Source organism: Bombina bombina, chromosome 2 (genome assembly GCF_027579735.1).
Source record: "Bombina bombina isolate aBomBom1 chromosome 2, aBomBom1.pri, whole genome shotgun sequence".
In the NCBI taxonomy this organism is placed as follows: Eukaryota; Metazoa; Chordata; class Amphibia; order Anura; family Bombinatoridae; genus Bombina; species Bombina bombina.
The window spans coordinates 557,306,314-557,329,494 of record NC_069500.1 but is presented as its reverse complement, the minus strand read 5'-3'; positions in this window follow the sequence as shown (position 1 = coordinate 557,329,494).

The window sequence follows — 23,181 nt, the reverse complement described above, 5'->3', positions numbered from 1 at the left end:
CTACCTGGATACATACGAGACAGCACACATCTCATACAACAAATTCAAACCATCACATGGCAGCAAGACTACACTTGGTTATCTGTTGATGTATCAGCTCTGTATTCTAGTATCCCCCATGAGGAAGGTCTTAAAGCCCTTACATACATGCTAAAGAGACACACCAGTTATCCAGAAGAATTTATCATATTTCTTGAAGAACTTACAAGATTCCTTCTTACACACAACTACTTTGTTTTCGAGGGACAGTACTACCTCCAAAAATGTGGCACAGCCATGGGAGCCAAATTCGCCCCCTCCTATGCAAACTTATATATGGGGTATTTTGAACATCTGTACCTCTTTGGGGGTGGACTGGCCCTCGATGACAAAGTAGTAGTATATGGCAGATTTATAGACGACCTAATATTCATCTATAAGAAAAATACTGAACTCACTATCCAGGAAATCATTGATTTCTTTAACAACAATACATTAAATCTGTCATTTACGCATCAAAATAATGATAAGACCATCAATTTTTTAGATCTTACACTAGAGCACAATGATGAAGGAAATATTACAACTAGTACATTTAGAAAACTCCTATCAAGAAATACTATACTTAGAGCAGACTCTTGCCATGCCCCACACATGCAAAAAGGCATTCCCAAGGGCCAATATCTAAGATTGCGGAGAAACTGCAGTTCTCTCCAATTATACTTTAAACAAGCAGATGAACTTACAAACAGACTCATATCCAGAGGCTACAAAAAAAGTGTCCTTCTCAAAATCAAATCCCAAGTAGCGAGGATAGATAGGGTTACATTACTTAACAACAAAAAAACCACAACAGGAACAACCAGCAGTAGCACCAATAAAAACTTCACATTTACAGAAGATATTTGCTTTGTAACTAAATACAGCAATCAATTCTATACCATTACAAAGATTATTAAGAAATATTTACCATTTCTCAATAGTGACATCACTTTGAGAAACAAATTACAGAAACATATAAGATTTGTAGCCAAAAAAGCACCAACTATACGTGACAAGATCACACACAAATTTCATAAAAAAATCTCACCAACCACCAATTGGCTAACACCTACCAAAGGTAACTACAGATGTGGCCATGTACCATGCAAAAGTTGCAAATATACTGAAAAATGTTTAACGTTTAGCTCTTCAGAAACACATAAAACATATCCAATAACTGATAGAATGGACTGTACGTCCACTCACATAATATATCTAATTACATGTACACATTGTCAACAACAATATATAGGTATTACGACACGCCCACTGAAGGACCATATAAGAGAACATCTCTTATCAATAGAAGAGGAATTCCCTAGGACACCTGTGGCCAAACACTTTCATACACATGATAACAAACTTAGTCATTTTACATTTAAAGCCATAGAACACATAACAAACAATCCACTAGGGGGCGACAGAAATAAGATGTTATCCAAAAGAGAAGTATATTGGATATTCATGTTGCAAACTAGAGCACCACAAGGCATGAACAAAAGATATGATGTTAATCTATATATAGAGTAAGCAAGATATGTTTCACCTTCATATCATAAACAATTTCCATATATTACTTTCTTAAATACACAGATAAAATTAACATCAACACACTTTATATATACAACGTCATATCTTAGGTTCATTAATAATATGGATAAAATAATTTTGAATCCAATATTAACCAAACCTACAATTTATAGGGCTCAGCCTATTAGTCCCTATAGCATACATATAGTCATATAGTTTACTTCTATATACTTCACTTTCTCCCCTCTGTTCCCACCATAGGTTTGCTAAAACTGTCCATACTTCATTTATTTAAGCTTAACCTATCCCTCCCTAATCAAAAAGGAATTAAAAAATGAATTAAAAAATAATTTTTCCTACATCACTTCATAAGAAAATGTTTTTAACATAATTTATCCATTGGTCATATCTATCTATTTTAGCATTGTTAAAACCATCTAGTTATGAATCAACTATTTAATATAACCCAATATTCCTTCTTTAGGGTTAGATTTACATGTACATTTGTAATCAAGACTATTATCTACTATTTAGTCTTTCCTATAGTTTCATAACAAATTATGTGAAATATATTATATATAATATCACATTAGCTAAGGGTTTCATACAGAATCCTTTAGCCAATAGAGTGCTATTTTTAGATACTTCTTCAACGTCTCAGAAATGTTATTAATCATTTTAATGAATAACTATGTTTTGTACATTGCTGTTGCTTTATAGTAAGTTACATAATAGTTGCTATACATAACTGTGGCTTTATAGAGAGCTACATAATGTTTTCTCTCTGCTAGTGACCATTTTTGTTCACTTTAACACAAGCAGATAAAGTTTACCATATTTTCATGTAACTGTCCTATTTTTAAAAAAAGAAATACATTGCTGTGGTTTTAAAGAGAGATATACAATGTTTTCCTTCTGCAAGTGACCATTTTGGTTCACTTCAACAAAAGCAGACAAAGTGTATTGTGTTTTCATATAACTGCCCTATTTAAAAAAAAAAGAAAAATATTTGTCCATAAACACATATACTTTTATCTGTAGCTCTCTTTCAAAAGCACTAAGCTATTATTTTTCACCAGTTTTTAAGGCATATGTAAAAGTATTGCAACAACTTCAAAGTCAATTATTGAAAAATTGTTTGTTAACAAGTACTATGTATTTAAATATCTGTTTAACATATTATCTGTTCATGAGTGTACTCTGCTGCTCAGGACCTCTAAGTCAGGTGTGCACGATGTCATTAGAAAACCAATCTGTGAAAGTTCACACCTACCTAAAGGGTTAACAAGATACCCCTTCTGATTGGTCACTCACACCCTTATAAGGATCCTGACCAGCAGAGACCATTATCTCTGATGAAGCGCATGTGCCCATGCACGAAACGCGTAAGTTAGGAGCTTACCAAGTGTCTAATGATAAGCCTGCTCCTGAATAAAACTTCATTTCATCTACTCCAAGTCTCAGCATTCCTTTTTCCTCATTTAATAAATATAATATAGGGGTCGGCGGTATTAGGGGCAGCAGATTAGGGGTACATAGGGATAATGTAGGTGGTGGCGGTGTACGGAGCGGCAGATTAGGGGTTAAAAATTTTAATAGAGTGGCGGCAATGTGGGGGGGCCTCGGTTTAGGGGTACATAGGTAGTTTATGGGTGTTAGTGTACTTTAGAGCACAGTAGTTAAGAGCTTTATAAACCGGCGTTAGCCCAGAAAGCTCTTAACTACTGACTTTTTTCTGCGGCTGGAGTTTAGTCGTTAGATTTCTAACGCTCACTTCAGCCAAGACTGTAAATACCGGCGTTAGGAAGATCCCATTGAAAAGATAGGATATGCAAATGGCGTAGGTTGATCTGCGGTATGGAAAAGTCGCGGCTGCAAAGTGAGCGTTAGACCCTTTCCTGACTGACTCCAAATACCAGCGGGCGGTAAAAACCAGCGTTAGGAGCCTCTAACGCTGGTTTTGACGGCTACCGCCAAAATCTAGGCTTAAATAAATACAATTAAATAAATTAAATTAGCTAAAGTACAAAAAACAAACAAACACTAAATTACAGAAAATAATAAACAAATTACAGATATTTAAAATTACACCTAACCTAATAGCCCTATCAAAATAAAAAAAGCCCACCCAAAATAAGAAAAACCCTAGCCTAAACTAAACTACCAATAGCCCTTAAAAGGGCCTTTTGCGGGACATTGCCCCAAAGTAATCAGCTCTTTTACCTGTAAAAAAAATTACAAACACCCCCCAACAGTAAAACCCACCACCCACACAACCAACCCCCCAAATAAAAACCTAACTAAAAAACCTAAGCTCCCCATTGCCCTGAAAAGGGCATTTGGATGGGCATTGCCCTTAAAAGGGCAGTTAGCTCTTTTGCGGCCCAAAGTCCCTAACCTAAAAATAAAACCCACCCAATACACCCTTAAAAAAACCTAACACTAACCCCCTGAAGATCGACTTACAGTTCTGAAGATCCGACATCCATTCTCAAGGAAGGGGCAGAAGTCTTCAACCAACCGGGTCGAAGTCCTCAACAAAGCCAGGAGAAGTCTTCATCCAAGCCTGGCAAAGTGGTGCTCCAGACGGGCAGAAGTCTTCATCTAGACAGCATCTTCTATCTTCATCCATCCGACGCGGAGCGGCTCCATCTTCAAGACATCCGACGCGGAGCATCCTCTTCATCCGACGGACTAAGGTACCTTTGACGTCATCCAAGATGGCGTCCCTTAGATTCCGATTGGCTGATATAATTCTATCAGCCAATCGGAATTAAGGTAGAAAAAATCCTATTGGCTGATGCAATCAGCCAATAGGATTGAAGTTCAATCCTATTGGCTGATCCAATCAGCCAATAGGATTGAGCTTGCATTCTATTGGCTGATTGGAACAGCCAATAGAATATGAGCTCAATCCTATTGGCTGATTGCATCAGCCAATAGGATTTTTTCTACCTTAATTCCGATTGACTGATAGAATTCTATCAGCCAATCGGAATCTAAGGGACGCCATCTTGGATGACGTCACTTAAAGGTACCTTCATTCGTCGTTAGTCCGTCAGATGAAGAGGATGCTCCGCGACGGATGTCTTGAAGATGGAGCCGCTCTGCGTCGGATGGATGAAGATAGAAGATGCCGTCTAGATGAAGACTTCTGCCCGTCTGGAGGACCACTTCATCCGGCTTGGATGAAGACTTTTCCGGCTTCGTTGATGACTTTGACCCGGTTGGATGAAGACTTCTGCCTCTTCCTTGAGGATGGATGTCGGATCTTCAGAACTGTAAGTCGATCTTCAGGGGGTTAGTGTTAGATTTTTTTAAGGGTGTATTGGGTGGGTTTTATTTTTAGGTTAGGGACTTTGGGCCGCAAAAGAGATAACTGCCCTTTTAAGGGCAATGCCCATCCAAATGCCCTTTTCAGGGCAATGGGGAGCTTAGGTTTTTTTAGTTAGGTTTTTATTTGGGGGGTTGGTTGTGTGGGTGGTGGGTTTTACTGTTGGGGGTGTTTGTATTTTTTTTTTACAGATAAAAGAGCTGATTACTTTGGGGCAATGCCCCGCAAAAGGCCTTTTAAGGGCTATTGGTAGTTTAGTTTAGGCTAGGTTTTTTTTTATTTTGGGGGGCTTTTTTTTTATTTTGATAGGGCTATTAGATTAGGTGTAATTAGTTTAAATATCTGTAATTTGTTTATTAGTTTCTGTAATTTAGTGTTTTTTTTGTACTTTAGCTAATTTAATTTAATTTATTTAATTGTATTTAATTTAGTTAATTTATTTAATTGTAGTGTAGTGTTAGGTGTTATTGTTAAAGTGAAATTAGAGGCGCCCTCGTGTACTGGCAGTTATTATATTGCCAGTATTGGTGTGCTATGTGCTACAATAAAGTGTTAAATGTAAAACTTGTCACTAATTGTTTTTATAATAACAATACAATGTATACTGTAACCAGCAAAATAACAACCTACATATATAAATATAAATTGTTAGACTCAAACGATTTTATCAAAGTATACTACAATGATATGACTATCCCTCTGTCAATAAAAGTTAGATAGTCCACACTCTCAGAGGTATTAAAATCTCCAGGCAGCAGACTCATTCCAGATAGGTGTTGGCAATCACAGGTTCTGTTCAAAAAGAGAAAAGAGAAGAGGCGCCAAATGGTGTGTATCGTTTTAAATTCAGTAGGCCATGCCCCCAGATAAAAACTACTTACAAAATTTCCAGCACTTGAGAAGTGCCACAAATGCCTTCTGAACTGTTAGCAGCCGTCCAGCTAGCTGAATTATACCAGTACTGCGTCAATAATGTGCTGTGTGAGACAAAAAACATAAAAGTGCCACAATAGTGTGTATCAGTGTGATCACTTGTGAAAGCGCAATAATTGAAATGTACTCACAGGATATAGGGCACTTGAGAAGTGCCACAAAGACCTCCTGGACACTTGTCAGCTGTCCAGCTCACTGATTTCACCGATATCCTCTGGGTTCAATAGTTCAGGTCACAAAAGGGCTCCAATGAAGCACTCTGCGATATACCTGCAGCTCAGTGTCCTGTTACTTGCATAAATGGCTGTCAGTATTAAATGCCAAAAAATGCCGTGCTACTTGTAATTGTAATATAAAAGATATTTATTTAAAAACAATGTTACACTACGCGTTTCCCGGTTGCTAAGACCGCTTCTTCAGGACACCTTATTTCAACTCATTTAAAAGCTAATTTCAACTCATTTAAAAGCTAATGACTGCAACACACTCCAAAAAAAGTTTGGACAGGCGACTGTTTACCACTGTGTAACATCACCTTTTCTTTTAATAACTGTACGGGGCCTTCATTGCCTTATTTTGCACTTTATAATGTGCTACACATTCAATCGACGATAGGTAAGGACTGCAGACAGGCCATGCTAGCACCCGCACTCTGCTTACGCAACCATGCGCTTGTAATCTGGGCAGAATGTGGTTTGGCGTTGTCCTGCTGGAAAATGCAGGGACGTCCTTGGAAAAGACAGAATCTAAATGGTAGCATATGTTCTGCATATATGGTACCCTCACAGATGTGCAAGTTACCCATGCAGCACTAACACACCCCCATACCATGAAAGACGCTGGCTTTTGGACCTGAAGCTGATAACAGCTTGGATTGTATTTTTCCTCTTTGGTCTGGCGAACACAATGGCTGTTTTTTCAAAAAAGTATTTGAAATGTTGACTAGTCGGACCACAAAACACGATTCCACTGTGCTACTGTCCATCTCAGATGAGAATGAGCCCAGAGAAGTTGGCGGAACTTCTGGACAGTGTTGATGTATGGCTTCTGCTTTGCATAGTAAAGCCTTAAAGTGAAGGTAAAGTTTAGGTAATCCTAATATATCTAATCATTCTTTTTCCATTGGATAACCTAATCGCTAACTTTATTCAATAAAAAAATAAATGCAAATATTTTAATTTGATTCATTGCTTTTCTTGCTGTTCCGTCGATAAACCCTCCCAACCACTATTTCCGGATTTTTTAGTGCCATGACGTATAGAGCGGTCCCACCTGCTCTATACGTAATCTCAGAAGTGCCTTCATGGTGAGCGCTGCAAATGCGCATGCGCGATTCTGATCTTACATCCCCAATGTGCATGCGTTAATCGCGGGGAAAACATAATATTGAATGAAGAGCTTTATTCATTCATTACTATGTTACGTGAGAGACGCGACTATTAGCAAAAAGAATGTAGTGCATGCGCAGTGCATCTAGGAGAGGGATGACGTAGGGTCACGGCTGCCTAACGGCCAGAATTTCAACTACCTAATGAAAAAACGTCAATCAAAAAGAAAGAAAAAAAAGAAAAAACTGGACAAATTTTGAAAACTGAAAAATGAGAACAAAAAGTTAGATTACGGGATATGTAAGTAAAAACCTAAAAAATGATGACTTAGGGCTCCATGTACTAAGCCGTCAATTCATCCGTCATTGTAGACGCGGATAAACTCGCCGTTACTCGCGGCGGGCGAAATGGTGTCCGCTGTCGCTATGTACTAATATTCCCCCAATAAATAGACAAGTCTAGCCCGCCGCGAGCAGTTGCGGATTGTTGATAAATTTGACGCCTCGCTCGCCGCGACTAAGCTGATGTACTTAACTTTCAGTTGAATTGTCTGGCCAATTATTAACACGTGACATGCAAGGTGTCACGAACATCATAGTAGTCACGGGAATAGAATTTTGCTCCTATAAAAGTTCAACTTATCTAAACAACTTTATTATTGTTCAAAATTTTTTGAAGAGTGATAACAGAGCGTTATTTTTGTAATATTTATTTACAATTTGGATATGGCTTCATCTGGATCTGATAATATATAAATATTAATATAAAAATAATTATAAAGATTGACAACTATACAATACAAATTTAAAATATAGATTACTCTTTAATTACAGTCGACAAATTGGGCGCAATTTATGTACATGGAAATGAGAGACAAATTAGACGCCAGTTATGCTGTAAGTACAATGCTGATATTACTGCCTTTTATATATGTCTAGACTGGCGTCTAGATTGACTTTCCTATTGTTTTGTACCTTGCCCGCCACCTAAAAGGTGGCGAGGCAAAAATAACGAGGTGGGAGCGGAAATTGTAGCGAGCGGACAAATAGATTTTTTAGTACATTCGTTTTTGGCGAGTTGGTGGTCAAATGTGTCTAATTACAGTGAAAAATGGAGCGGTAGTGAGGTTTGGCGGATAAGTACGCTCGCAATTTTAAAGATGCGAGTTTTAACATAATTGACGGCTTTGTACATATCAGTTTGCGAATTTTGACGCGAGATTTGTTGCGGGTAGCTCGCTGACTGCTTAGTACATGGAGCCCTTAAAGTCCTATTCAATTTTAAAAAATATTTGAAATCTGGATCGTTGACAAGTTAACTTTACCTTCACTTTAACTTGCATCTGTTGATGCAATGTCAAATGGTGTTGATTAACAAAGGTTTAACAAAGTATTCCCGAGCCCATCTGAGGATCTCCATTACAGACTCAAGATGTTTTTTGAGACAGAGATGTCAGAGGGATTGGAGATCACATGCATTCAAAAGTGGTTTTCGCCCTTGCCCTTTATGCACTGAGATTTGACCGGATTCCTTGAATCTTTTAATTATATTGTGCACTGTAAAAGGTGAAATGCCCAAAATCCTACCGATTAGTTTTTGCGGAATGTTGTTCTCAAAGATTGGGATTATTTGCTGATGCATCTGTTGGCAGATTGGTGAGCTTCGACCCATCCTTGCTCTTGAAGGACTAGGCCTTTTTTGGAGACTTATATACTATGATTACACGATTGCCTCACCTGTTTCACATCACCTTCTTATTTCAACATGTCACATAGCTATTAGTCCTAAATTGCCTCTGTTCCTGTCAGGGTGCCAGGAATCAGACTGAGACGAGAAGTACAAAAATATTCACACCTTTATTAATAGCAAAAAATAATAAAAGTCCACAAGTCAAATAACAAGCCAGGAATCAAAACCAGAGCTGGTAGTCAGACGAGCCGAGTCAGGAGCCAAAGCGAGTAGCCAGACGAGCCGGAATCAGGAACAAGGTGAACAGCAGAGTCAGGAACAAGCCAAGGATCAGGAACCAGGAGGGACGTCAGACAGCCAGGTAATACACAGGAGCTCTCAGAAACAGGTCTGAGACAACGCAAGGGCAAAGCATACTGAACAGAGGCCCTTTAAATAGTAAGTGATGACATCACAATTCTGAGACTGCATCCTGTCTCACACTGATGATGTACACCAGTCTGGCCATAAAACGAAGTGCAGGAATTGAGCAGCATCACACAGTATGCACCAGAGTCAGCAAGAGAGGTTAGTAAAATGGCTGCCTGCAGCACATGGCAAACAAAACAGGAAAAAACCCTGACAGTTCCAAGTTTTTTGTAATGTATTGCAGTCATCAGATTTGAAATGAGTTTATATTTTAAAAAATACATTAAATTCACAAAGTAAAACATCAAATAATATGTTAATAATGTGTTTTCAATTTAGTACAGGGTGCATTGAATTTTTAAATTACTCTTTTTGTTTGGTTGTTTGCATTTTCCATACTGTCCCAACTTTTTTGGGAATTGGGGTTGTATCCTAAGATACCCATTACAACCAGAATTGCTTATTACATCTGCTGACCGGCAGGATTTGTTGAAATTGTTTGTTTAAGCTGATGGGCAGGAGTTATGTTTTTTACTGTCTATCAGCACATCCCCAAGGTACAACTGTATGGTGTCTGATCCTTTCTAGCCCAGTGGTTAGTTCTAGATTCTAGTGTTTTAAATGGATACTTGTTGCTATTATTTCTGCACACAATATGGATGGAGCTTACACCCTGGAGTTTTTCAAACAGTACTAAGGGCAATATGACTTACTGATTCCGAGAGGGTTTGCTGAACTTGTTGGCTGCAGCCTGCTTGAGGAGACAAATCTTCATATTTTTCTCTTCTATCCAGCACAGCCTCAAGGTTTGAACATCTTGCTGCCTATAACATTCCACATAAATGAGAGGGATTGGACTACCCAGTGCTAAATTATTGTATGAAGCAGTGATGCTTACACATGCTCCTGTTCTTTGGTTCCCAAGACAACATAGATGATTTTACGTAACTTCTAATAAAATTGTTAAGGCATACTTGCTGACATGGGAGGCAATTAAAGGGATAGTAAAGTTCAAATCAAACTTTCATGATTCAGATAGGACATGTAAGTTTAAACAAATTTCTAATTTACTTTTATCATCAAATTTGTTTTGTTCTCTTGGTATACTTAGTTGAAAACTAAACCTAGGTAGGCTCATATGCTAATTGTAAGCACTAATTGCCTGAAATGCAAGTCTGTCAATAGATCTGAGATAAGGAGGCAGTTTGCAGAAGATTAGATACAAGGTAATTACAGAGGCAAAAAGTATATTTCTATAACAGTGTTGGTTATGCAAAACTGGGGAATGGTAAATAAAGGTATTATCTATAATTTTAAACAATAACATTTTTGGTGTTTACTATCCCTTTAAGCATATTCCCATAAACTCCCCACATATATCCTCAGTCCACTCGCTTAGGTGTTTATTGCTAAGATTGGCTTATGCACATTCACATTTCTTGGAGGATCCTGTGTAACGATCTCAATGTTTAGTATTGATTTTGAGTTAAAGATTCACTCCCTGATATACTGGAAGACATATCCTCTTCCTAACTGAATTTATTTTCAATAGCTACAAATTTCTTCATTGTTGGAAGCTTGGGGTTTTGCCCAAAGTATAGTTTGAGATAGATGGCAATATGGGAAACTATATGGAAGAGTGGATATTAGATGTTTAAGCCTCTATAGATGCATTATCAATGTGTTTTACAAAGGTTCCAAGTTCAATAAAAACAGGACATATAAAGGTGAGAAAATGAGCCCAGGACACGAGTGGAGTTACCTAATTGGTAATCGGCTATTTTTATCAATACATCTAATGTTAAATTGTATAAACTACACTATAAACTGCTTGTCCAATGGGATTTGGTTCCACATAAGCTGAATAAGATGTTTCCTACTTATTCTGCTGAATGTTGGCATAGTTGTTTGGACTGGTATTGGAAATAGCTTATCAAATTTGCTAAGGTTGACAAAGTTTTACGTTTTACAAGCACATATTCCCAGTGTTTCTTTCACTAAATAAAAATCAAACAAATTATCTGGTGGTGGGACTATTGCACAATAGCTTTCAAAAATGATTTGCATTTATTTTCTTTTGCCACAAACCAGAGATTATTCTATTTGGGGGAAAAGGTCAGAACTTTTTTAAGGCTGTACTGAAAGGTATTTACTTTCCCATAATCCTTAATACTCTTCTGTACAGAGATGTGTTTTTCCACCAGAGGCAGGGGTGTAACTACAGGGGGTCTCCACCGATACCGGGATTTATGGGGGCCCGACCGCAGCTTCTCAAGAAGAATCAGATTTCAGAGCAAATTGTTTATGGGGTTGCTGTTTTTCTCATCACCACTAGAGGCTGCTAAAGAAAACTCTGCATAGGAAGCAAGCCATTTGCTGTGGTAATTTTTTCTTATTGTCATACTGTTTGTCCGGGGTGTTTGCTAAGATGTGCATCAAGTCCCTCTTGTGTATGTGGTTATACACTCACCGGCCACTTTATTAGGTACACCTGTTCAATTGCTTGGTAACACAAATTGATAATCAGCCAATCACATGGCAGCAACTCAATGCATTTAGGCAACTAGACTTGGTGAAGACGACTTACTGAAGTTTAAACCGAGCATCAGAATCGGGAAGAAAGGGGATTTAAGTGACTTTGATCGTAGCATGGTTGTTGGTGCCAGACGGGCTGGTCTGAGTATTTAAAAAACTGCTGATCTACTTGGATTTTCAGACACAACCATCTCTAGGGTTTACAGAGAATTGTCCGAAAAAGAGAAAATACCCAGTGAGTGGCAGTTGTGTGGCCAAAAATGCCTTGTTGATGTCAGAGAATAGGAAGACTGGTTTGAGATGATAGAAAGGCAATAATAACTCAAATAACCACTTGTTACAACCAAGGTATGCAGAATACCATATCTGAAAGCACAACACGTTGAACCTTGAAGCAGATGGGCTACAGCAGCAGAAGACCACACTGGGTGTCACTCCTGTCAACTAAGAACAGGAAACTGAGGCTACAATTTGCACAGGCTCATCAAACTTCGACAATAGAAGATTAGAAAAAATGTTGCTTGGTCTGATGAGTCTCAATTTTAGCTGCGACATTCAGATGGTAGGGTCAGAATTTGGCCTAAACAACATGAAAGCATAGATCCGTCCTGAGAAGGGACGTAGATTTGTTTGCTAAATAGTATGCAATTTTAGTATTTTCAGTCCTTGCTACACTATATCCTTCTAAACTAACACATATATAGAGTATCCAAACCTGTAAGGTATTCTCATACATATAGTATATTTATTATTATTTTTTTATATATATATAATAGGTACAGATAACATAGTGTATTAATATCTTAGAATATATGTCTAACAATAATTTGTCATTAATCAGACATTATAAAATTTAATACACAGGTTTCTTGTCATAGGCTCCCTTACACATATTCAAATTACAGGTTGTTCTAATTGCTATGTTTCTTTAAGATCATTAGCTATAAATAGAGATTTGAACAGGTGCACAAATCAGCAGTGACCAAGTGCGCAAGTGCACGAAACGTTTGCTGGTTGCACCTGTTCTTTCACCTATTTTTTGCATATTTTTGTGCTGACCACTTTTTACTTTGTATGTTTTTAAGAATTATGGAAATAAAAATTTGAATTTTTATAACAAGGCTTGGAGCGCTATTTCTTTTCCCATCTTTGGATACTACATTTGCCATAGGTGCGTTTGCAGACGCACTGGGACAAGCAGTTGCAGCCTGTGTTTAACTTAAGTGGACATATACTTTTGGGACATGGTCCCCATACCCTCTCTCTACTTGTGCCTTTAGAGGATCATCAACTCGCTACCCAAAAATCCCAGGAGTGCTCCGTTGAGCAGGTTTGTGTTACTATTTTTATCAATACATCTAATGTTAACTTGTATAAACTGCTTGTCCAATGGGATTTGGTTCCACATAAGCTGAATAAGATGTTTCCTACTTATTCTGCTGAATGTTGGCATAGTTTTTTGGACTGGTATTGGAAATAGCTTATCAAATTTGCTAAGGTTGACAAAGTTTTACGTTTTACAAGCTCATATTCCCAGTGTTTCTTTCACTAAATAAAAATCAAACAAATTATCTGGAGGTGGGACTATTGCACAATAGCTTTCAAAAAGTATTTGCATTTATTTTCTTTTGGCCACAAACCAGAGATTATTCTATTTGGGGGATAAAGTCAGAACTTTTTTAAGGCTGTACTGAAAGGTATTCACTTTCCCATAATCCTTAATAATCTTATGTACAGAGACGTGTTTTTCCACCAGAGGCAGGAGTGTAACTACAGGGGGTCGCCACCGATACTGGGACTGTCTATTTATGGGGGCCCGACCGCAGCTTCTCAAGAAGAATCAGATTTCAGAGCAAATTGTTTATGGGGTTGCTGTTTCTCTCATCACCACTAGAGGCTGCTAAAGAAAACTCTGCATAGGAAGCAAGCCATTTGCTGTGGTAATTTTTTCTTAGTGTCATACTGTTTGTCCGGGGTGTTTGCTAAGATGTGCATCAAGTCCCTCTTGTGTATGTGGTTATACACTCACCGGCCACTTTATTAGGTACACCTGTTCAATTGCTTGGTAACACAAATTGATAATCAGCTAATCACATGGCAGCAACTCAATGCATTTAGGCAACTAGACTTGGTGAAGACGACTTGCTGAAGTTCAAAGCGAGCATCAGAATGGGGAAGAAAGGGGATTTAAGTGACTTTGATCATAGCATGGTTGTTGGTGCCAGATGGGCTGGTCTGAGTATTTCAAAAACTGCTGATCTACTGGGATTTTCATGCACAACCATCTCTAGGGTTTACAGAGAATTGTCCGAAAAATAGAAAATACCCAGTGAGTGGCATTTGTGTGGCCGAAAATGCCTTGTTGATGTCAGAGAATAGGAAGACTGGTTTGAGATGATAGAAAGGCAATAATAACTCAAATAACCACTCGTTACAACCAAGTTATGCAGAATACCATCTCTGAAAGCACAACACGTTGAACCTTGAAGCAGATGGGCTACAGCAGAAGACCACACTGGGTGTCATGAACAGGAAACTGAGGCTACAATTTGCACAGGCTCACCAAACTTGGACAACAGAAGATTAGAAAAAACGTTGCTTGGTCTGATGAGTCTCAATTTTAGCTGCGACATTCAGATGGTAGGGTCAGGATTTGGCCTAAACAACATGAAAGCATAGATCCGTCCTGCCTTGTATCAACGGTTCAGGCTGGTGGTGGTGGTGTAATGGTGTGGGGGATATTTTCTTGTCACACTTTGGGCCCCTTAGTTCTAATTGAGCATTGTTCAAACGCAACGGCCTACCCAAGTATTGTTGCTGACCATGTCCATCCTTTTATGACTACAGTGTTTCCATCTTCTGATGACTACTTCCAGCAGGTTAATGCACCATGTCACAAAGCTCAAATCATCTCAAACTGGTATCTTGAACATGACAATGAGTTCACTGTTCTCCAATGCCCTCCAGTCACCAGATCTCCATCCAATAGAGTACCTTTGGGATGTGGTGGAACGGGAGATTAACATTATGGATGTTAGCAACTGCTTGATGCTATTATGTCAATATGAACCAAAATGTCTGAAGAATGTATCCAACACCTTGTTGAATCTATGCCACGAAGAATTAAGGCAGTTCTGAAGGCAAAAGGGGATCCAACCCAGTACTAGCAAGGTGTACTTAATAAAGTGGCCAGTGAGTGTACATCCATACTGGAGGGGAAAGTTCAAACATATAGTATGTAAACTGATTAATATATAACCCAAAGCCCAGCACCTTTGCGAGAGAGAACGTGGGAAGGCTTTGTGCCAGGTATGACTCTTGCAGTTCACCTTAAATGGAAATCAGAGGGACCACTAATTTAGATGAACAGTTAAGGTAGGACTCTGGAAGTTCACAGGAATGGAAATAGAGGAATTAAAGCTGTATAATCTATAGTCTAGAATCCATCCAACAGTCAGAAAATAAGAAGTGGAGCTCAGCCCATAGAAACACATCATGCTCCTCTGAGGAAAAGTATTCAATAAGACAGAAGTTGGCAGGAGTACCAAGGACCTCTATTTCAGTTGTAGCTTTGAAGTTTCTATTATTCTCCAAGTGGTGACTTGATATTACCTCAATGGTAAGGAATAATGTTATGTTTCATGTGTTATCACAATGAAAGTGAAATAAATACAATGATGTAATAAATGGGGCTAAAAACAAGATAATAATTTAGCATATGCATATTTTGCCAAAAACAGAATTTATGTTTACCTGATGAATTTCTTTCTCCTACGGTGTATCCGGTCCACGGCTTCATCCTTACTTGTGGGATATTCTCATTCCCTACAGGAAATGGCAAAGAGAGCACACAGCAAAGCTGTCCATATAGCCCCCCCTCTAGCTCCGCCCCCCAGTCATTCCACCGACGGTTAGGAGAAAAAGGAGAACCATAGGGTGCAGTGGTGACTGTAGTGTTAAAAAAAAATAAAAATATAAACCTGACTAAATGCCAGGGCGGGCCGTGGACCGGATACACCGTAGGAGAAAGAAATTTATCAGGTAAACATAAATTCTGTTTTCTCCTACATTGGTGTATCCGGTCCACGGCTTCATCCTTACTTGTGGGAACCAATACCAAAGCTTTAGGACACGGATGAAGGGAGGGAACAAGTCAGGTAACCTAAACGGAAGGCACCACTGCTTGTAAAACCTTTCTCCCAAAAATAGCCTCCGAAGAAGCATAAGTATCGAATTTGTAAAATTTGGCAAATGAATGCAGAGAAGACCACGTCGCTGCCTTACAGATCTGTTCAACAGAAGCCTCATTATGAAAGCCCATGTGGAAGCCACAGCTCTAGTAGAGTGAGCTGTAATTCGTTCAGGAGGCTGCCGTCCGGCAGTCTCATAAGCCAATCGGATGATGCTTTTTAGTCAGAAGGAAAGAGAGGGAGCAGTAGCTTTCTGACCTCTCCTTTTACCAGAATAGACGACAAACAAGGATGATGTCTGTCTGAAATCCTTTGTTGCTTCTAGATAGAATTTTAATGCACGAACCACATCTAGATTGTGTAACAAACGTTCCTTTTTAGAAACTGGATTAGGACACAGAGAAGGAACAACTATTTCCTGGTTAATATTTCTATTAGAAACCACTTTTGGAAGAAAACCAGGCTTGGTACGTAAAACTACCTTATCTGTATGAAACACCAGATAGGGTGAATTACACTCCAAAGCAGACAATTCAGAAACTCTTCTAGCAGAAGAAATAGCAACCAAAAACAAAACTTTCCAAGATAGTAACTTAATATCTATGGAATGTAAAGGTTCAAACGGAACCCCTTGAAGAACTGAAAGAACTAAATTTAGACTCCAAGGAGGAGTCACAGGTCTGTAGACAGGCTTGATTCTGACTAACACCTGAACATCTGGCACGGCTGCCAGACGTTTGTGCAACAAGACAGACAGAGCAGATATCTGTCCTTTTAGAGAACTAGCTGACAGACCTTTCTCCAATCCCTCTTGGAGAAAGGAAAGTATCCTTGGAATCCTAATTTTACTCCATGAGTAACCCTTGGATTCGCACCAACAGAGATATTTCTGCCATATCTTATGGTAAATTCTCCTGGTTACAGGCTTTCTAGCCTGAACCAGAGTATCTATAACTGATTCCGAAAACGCACGCTTAGATAGAAACAAGCGTTCAATCTCCAAGCAGTCAGTTGCAGAGAAACTAGGTTTGGATGTTCGAATGGACCTTGCACTAGAAGGTCCTGTCTCAAAGGTAGCTTCCATGGTGGAGCCGATGACATATTCACCAGGTCTGCATACCAAGTCCTGCGTGGCCACGCAGGAGCTATTGGAATTACCGAAGCCTTCTCCTGTTTGATCCTGGCTACTAGCCTGGGGAGGAGAGGAAACGGTGGAAAGACATAAGCTAGACTGAACGACCAAGGCGCCACTAAGGCATCTACCAATGTCGCCTTGGGATCCCTGGACCTGGACCCGTAGCGTGGAACCTTGGAGTTCTGCCGAGACGCGATCAGATCCAGATCTGGAATGCCCCATAGCTGAGTTAACTGGGCAAAAACCTCCGGATGAAGTTCCCACTCCCCCGGATGGAAAGTCTGACGACTCAGATAGTCCGCTTCCCAGTTGTCTACACCTGGGATGTGAATTGCTGATAGGTGGCAAGAGTGATCCTCTGCCCAATTGATGATCCTGGATACCTCCCTCATCGCCAGGGAACTCCTTGTTCCCCCTTGATGATTGATGTACGCTACAGTCGTCATGTTGTCCGACTGAAATCTTATGAATTTGGCCTCCGCTAGTTGAGGCCATGCCAGGAGCGCATTGAATATCGCTCTCAGTTCTAAAATGTTTATCGGGAGAAGAGATTCTTCCCGAGACCATAGACCCTGAGCTTTCAGGGAGTCCCAGACCGCGCCCCAGCCTAAAAGACTGGCGTCGGTCGTGACAATGACCCATTCTGGTCTGCGGAAACTCATTCCCTGAGACAGGTGATCCTGAGACAACCACCAGAGGAGCGATTCTCTGGTTTTCTGGTCCATTTGTATCTGGGGAGACAAATCTGCTTAATCCCCATTCCACTGTTTGAGCATGAACAGTTGCAGTGGTCTTAAATGAATTCGGGCAAATGGAACCACGTCCATTGTCGCAACCATTAGTCCTATTACCTCCATGTACTGAGCTATGGAGGGCTGAGGGATGGTTTGAAGAACTCGACAAGTGTTTAAAAGTTTTTTTTTTTTTGTTTTGTTTTTTAAATCAGCTTTATTATTACGAAGAAATTATACAATATGTGGAGTCGCAGCTCCATCAAGTTTACATACAATGGCTGATCATTTTCCACAATTCAAAGGTGCACATATTCGATATTTTTAAATAAAAAGAAAAGGTCCGTAGTATTCTTTCATTGTGCACCTACAAACAATATTAAAATAAAACTAAACAAAACTAAGTAAGACATTGTCACTTTAAAACATAACCTAGTGGTGATGGAGTCCCAGCCAAAAAACTGACCTTATTACAACTTTTGATAGATTCAATGCAAGCGATATATTATGGAAAGAAATTTGAGTCGTCTCAGAGTGCTCATCACGATGCCACCTGCCATGCAAGCTAAATCGGGTAATGTCTGTTACTCAGAGTCCAGGGTATTGTGTTTATGTCTGTTTTTGTATTTTGATTTAAGGTATCCCTCCCACATACCAACTATTTCAGCATAAAGATCCATTTTATAAAATTTTAGGTAATGGTATTCCTCCATCTCTATTAGTTTCGATGTTTTTTGCTCCCACATCGTCATATAGGGGGCTTCTGAGCCTCTCCAATTTTTGACTATCAGAAATTTGATGCTATTCACCATTATAGTAAGGATTTTAAGTTTGGGTTTGTGTTTCAATTTAGGTGGTTTATTTAACAGCCAAATCAAAGGGTCCAGTGGTAACTGTGCCTCTACAATTTTTTCAATTTCCTCAATAACTTGTCTCCAGAGGTCACGGATGGAGGAGCACCACCACCACCACATGTGCGCCATGTCGCTTCCGACATGACCACATCTCCAACATCTGTTCTTCGAATCGCTAAATAATCTGTGTAATCTCTTCGGAGTATAATACCATCTGTGTAGAATTTTAAAGTTTATTTCCAAAATACTCATAGAAGTCGAAGATTTCATAGTGTAATGAAAGATTTGCGAGCAAGTCTGAGGAAGGATAATTTTCCCCAAATCTCTTTCCCAACCCTCCATGTAGCCCAGCACCTGACCAGGTGGGTTCTGAACCAGCAACTTATATATTTTAGAGATTGTATGTCTTGGGTGTGGGGTTTGCGTAAATAGGGATTCGAAGTGGGTAAGAGGTCTTGTCATATTTCTGGCCTGTGGATGAGCTTGTAACAGGTGATTTAATTTGAAGTAGTTAAACCAGTTTGTAAAATTTTTAAATCCCTGTTCTACTATCTCGCTTTGGGGTTTAAGTTGTTCCCGGTCTATGAGTAGATGTATAGGTAAATCGCTAAGTGTTTGGGATGGTAGTGTTTGTAATATCAAAGGACCAAAATCGAGTTCCCCATTTTTAACCAGAGAAGTTAGGGGAGAGGGTCTAGATGTCATAAAGGGGAAAATTGTAAGGGTCTTGTTCCAAATGTTAAGGGTCTCTGTGATGATTGGATTATTAGTGTGTGTGTTAGGCGTGGAAACAAACGACCAACACCATTCACCAATATGTGCTGTGTGGAGACCATCTAATTCTATATCTACCCAGCGTTTGGCGTATGGATGTGTGTACAAATCAAGTATTCTTTGTAAAAAGATGGCCGTCCTGTATGCCCGTAAATCAGGCATGCCAAGACCGCCCTGGTCTTTATGTTTCATCATTATAAATTTGTTGATTCTGGGGTGTCTCTTATTCCATGTGAAATTGCTGAAGGCTGTTTGTAGGGATGTAATATAATGTTCGGGGAGGGGGATCGGCAATGTCTGTAAGAGATAAAGAATGCGTGGAAATGCGTTCATTTTGATTAAGTTGATACGTCCCATCCATGAGATTCTTTTGTGTCTCCATCTGGATAGATCATTTATTATTCTGTCTCTTAGCGGTTCAAAGTTATAATGAAATAACAAGTCTAGCGTGGGGGTAATATTAATTCCAAGGTATTTTAGAGTTTTATGGCACCATTTGAACGGTGTAACCTTCTCTGTTTCCTTTAGACAGTTCTGATCTAATGTTATATTCAGGATTTCCGATTTAGTTAAATTTATTAGGAAGTTTGAGAGGTTATAAAAAGTTTTAAGTTCTGCATAAGTAGCGGGGATAGACTGTGCCGGGTGTGTTAGTGATAGTAGGATATCATCAGCGTATAGTGTGATTGTATAAAATTGTTGTTTAATCTGGATGCCTCGAATGGCTGTGTTATTTCGGATTTTCGTGGTCAGGGTCTCAATAATGCATGCAAATAATAAGGGGGAAAGTGGACATCCCTGTCTGGTGCCGTTCGTTAACTGAAAGGGTTCTGAGAGTATGCCATTAATGTGAATGCGTGCAGTCGGCTGTGCATAGAGTGCAGACACTCAATATGATATGCTGTCAAGACCCATGTGTTGTAATGTAGCGTGTAGGAAGTCCCAGCTGACACGGTCAAAGGCCTTTTCCGCATCCATAGATAAGAGGACCAGCGGAATCTGATGTTCTTGAGCATAATGAATGATATTTAAGGCCATCCTTCGCCTCCCTACCCGGAATGAACCCTATCTGATCTGGGTGCACTAAATCTGCGATAACTCTATTTAATCGTGTCGCCAAGATCTTTGAAAAGATTTTTACATCGGCATTCAACAAGGAGATTGGCCGGTAGCTGGTTGGATCATCTAAAGGCTTCCCTGGTTTGGGTATCAATATGATATGTGCTTCCAATGCTGTTTTGGAAAAAACATGCGTTTCATCTATAGAGTTATAATATGACAGAAGGTGAGGAACTAGTAAGTCTTTAAATTTAGAATAGTATGAATAGGAGAACCCGTCAGGGCCTGGCGCTTTACCCGTAGGTAGGTCTTTTATGGCGTTAGATATTTCTTCTATAGTGTATGGTTCCTGTAGGCTATCCATTTGGTCTTGTGTAATTTTGGGTAGGTGTAATTGTGTCAAGTAACGGTCTATATTTTCTCTATGTTGTTCTCTAGTCCTTGTGTCCTGTGTGTTTAAATTATATAAATCCTTGAAGTAGGCTCTAAATGCCGCCGCTATGGAGTGGGATGTGTCACAATGACGTCCCTGTCTGTCTTTCACATGCAATATATACGCAGTGTTTGACTTTTTCTTTATTAGTCGGGCTAGAGATCTGCCTTCTTCCTCGATTTTCGAGGTCTTCAACCTTTTCATGGAGAGCATTCAGGGAACCAGCGTGTTGGGCCAGGCAGCCGTCGGCAGCAGAGACCAATGAATTAAGTGTATCTTGTCCTGCCTCTAGATCTTCTATTCTGGCGCCCAATTCATTAATGTCTCTTCTGACCGCTGTGAGCTCTGTCTTTATGAATGTTTTGAGATCCGCGATATCTGACTTAGATGACAGGCTTTGGATTGAGGCCTGTATGTTAAGTAGCTGTTCTTGTGGTAGGATTGGGGATTGCGGGTTTTGATGTGTGTCTAAAGCTGTGTCAGCAGTGTGATGTGGATCTTTTTTAGGTTCCTGGTCTGATTGTTCTTGCGGGGAAAAGAAAGCATTAAGGCCTGCAAGATGAGTGGAGTTTTTATTATTACCCCCCTTTTCCCCTTTGGGAATCCTTTTAGAGGCCATCTTTGTGATTTATTATAGACTGTGAGACCTCTGTTTTATCAGCAGTATAAGTTGACTTAGGTGGTTATAGTACTTTTAAAGAAGGCAAATGCGCTAGCTAGCTTAGTAAGTTTACTTCAGTTATTGTCCTTAGCCATTAGCCCTGTAATCCCGTCTGATTGATTCCCTGTGCAGGTCTCAGTATCCCGCAATCCACGTGGCTCTGTGAAGTCTGAGAGTCTCTTTCAGCGCCGCCACTTAGTTACTTATAGCCCTGTTGTCCCTCTGTGTATCTATTTTATTGCGACTGCCCCAGCAAGGCGCGGGCACCAAGGTCAGTATGCTGTGGTTATTTATGTCTTTAGTCTCCCACCGCTCCTGTTCTACTCACCCCCGGCCAGATGATCAGTGTCAGCGCGGTGAAGCCAATATGGCGCTTGCCCCGGGGGGATCAAGCAGGTCCGTCGGCCGGATCACAGTAAACTTTCTGTTGAGTGCGGTAAAGTTGGGATGCAGGTGCCTGCTCGTTCTGCGAGTTATGAGACGGTCACATATGTTCTCCTTTCACATGCAGCAAGTTATTTACCCGATGCAGAGGAAAAGGTTTTTGGAGCTAAGGAACTATCCGTCCATGTTCCTGCATGGTCAAGCTCCGCCCCCAACTTTGTGGAAGGACGACGCCTGAATTAAGATGTCGTCTAGGTAAGGTGCTACCGCAATGCCCCTTGGCCTTAGCATCGCTAGAAGGGACTCTAACACCTTTGTGAAAATTATTGGGGCAGTGGCCAATCCGAAGGGAAGAGCCACAAACTGATAATGCTTGTCCAGGAAGGCGAACCTTAGGAACTGATGGTGAACTTCATGGATTGGAATATGCAGGTATGCATCCTTTAGGTCTACGGTAGTCATGTATTGACCCTCCTGGATCATAGGTAGAATTGTTAGAATTGTTTCCATTTTGAACGATGGAACTCTGAGGAATTTGTTTAGAATTTTTAAGTCCAGAATTGGCCTGAACATTCCCTCCTTTTTGGGAACTACAAACATGTTTGAGTAAAAACCCAGTCCCTGTTCTGCTTTTGGAACTGGTTGTATCACTCCCATTTTTAAAAGGTCTTCTACACAATGTAAGAATGCCGTCTCTTTGTCTGGTCTAAAGACAAGCGAGACATGTGAAACCTTCCCTTTGGGGGAAGGTCCTTGAATTCTAGGAGATACCCCTGAGAGACAATCTCTATCGCCCAGGGGTCTGGGACATCTCTTGCCCAAGCCTGGGCAAAGAGAGAGAGTCTGCCCCCTACTTGATCCGGTCCCGGATCGGGGGCTATCCTTTCATGCTGATTTGGTAGCAGGAGCAGGCTTTTTGGCCTGTCTCCCCTTGTTCCAGCCTTGCAATGGTTTCCATGCTGGTTTGGGCTGGGATGCGTTACACCCTCTTGTCTAGAGGCTGTAGAGCTAGGAGCCGGTCTGTTCCTGAAATTACGAAAGGAACGAAAATTAGACTTATTTTTTGCTTTGAAAGGTCTATCCTGTGGAAGGGCATAGCCCTTTCCCCCAGTGATGTCTGAAATAATCTCTTTCAATTCTGGTCCGAATAGGGTCTTACCCTTGAAAGGAATATTAAGTAAT